The sequence below is a fragment of the Tupaia chinensis genome, unplaced genomic scaffold (genome assembly GCF_000334495.1).
Source record: "Tupaia chinensis unplaced genomic scaffold, TupChi_1.0 Scaffold144058_1, whole genome shotgun sequence".
NCBI lineage: Eukaryota > Metazoa > Chordata > Mammalia > Scandentia > Tupaiidae > Tupaia > Tupaia belangeri.
This window is the reverse complement of record NW_006203910.1, coordinates 1,882,752-1,883,574: the sequence shown is the minus strand read 5'-3', so window position 1 is coordinate 1,883,574 and position 823 is coordinate 1,882,752. Positions and strand designations below refer to the sequence as shown.

At 45.2% G+C, this 823-nt stretch overlaps 1 protein-coding gene across 1 annotated transcript in view; it reads left to right on the top strand.

Moving 5' to 3' along the window:
- ZDHHC9 (zDHHC palmitoyltransferase 9) overlaps positions 1–823 on the top strand; it is a gene marked incomplete in the record, with an annotated part of 52,535 nt that overhangs the window by 28,530 nt on the left and 23,182 nt on the right.

Sequence of the window (823 nt, the reverse complement as noted above, 5' to 3'; positions counted from 1 at the left end):
TCTGTCATTCTTTGTGTCTGGTCTGTAGCAAGCCTAAGAACCTTGCTATTCTTTCACTAGATAGTTCTTTTGATAAAGTTTGGGGAGCTGGATCTTGCTTTATATGGCAGAAAAAAACTACAGTAGATAAGATTTTTATAAATTGAAACTATTTTTTTTTCTCGACGACAGAAATAGGGAGGGAGAGAGAAGGAGAGAGAGTGAGACACAGAAGTAGTTTTGATGGTCTTATTGTGTTGTGATCCTTCTGACCCAGCTTCCCAACTAGCTAGGATTACACCACAGATTTGCCTGACCTGTTCAGATTGGCCTGGGAGCCAAACCCAGGCCTCCCATGTGGCTTCCAGCCTCCTGAGTGGTGGCACTACTTACATGCCATTACTGCTAGAGCCAGGAAACTTGGTATTTGAAGATGATCTGATGTGAAGTTCTCATGAAGAATTCCCTCTTCTTTTTTGTTCAAGAGAGATTTTTGCTATAGGGCATGTGTGCTCTCTGGAGAGACAGAGAGACAGAAAGCGAGGAATCACTCCCTGGGGGGATGGCCATGCCACAGTCCCTTCTCCATTCACCTCTTGGGATTTTGGGCACACATGCATATGTGCCCAGTATGAGTTTTAAGCTGCCAGGTCTGGGACTCGAACCTCAGTCAACTATGTTGGAGTCCAGTGACATAACCATTATGCCATCTGCTGGTTCCAGAATTCCCTCTTCTTATTAATATTTTAAAATATAAATATAGGGAACCAGCAGTTAGCGTAATGGCTATGTCGCTGGACTCCCACGTAGTCGACCGCGGTTCGTGTCCCGGACCCGGGGGCTT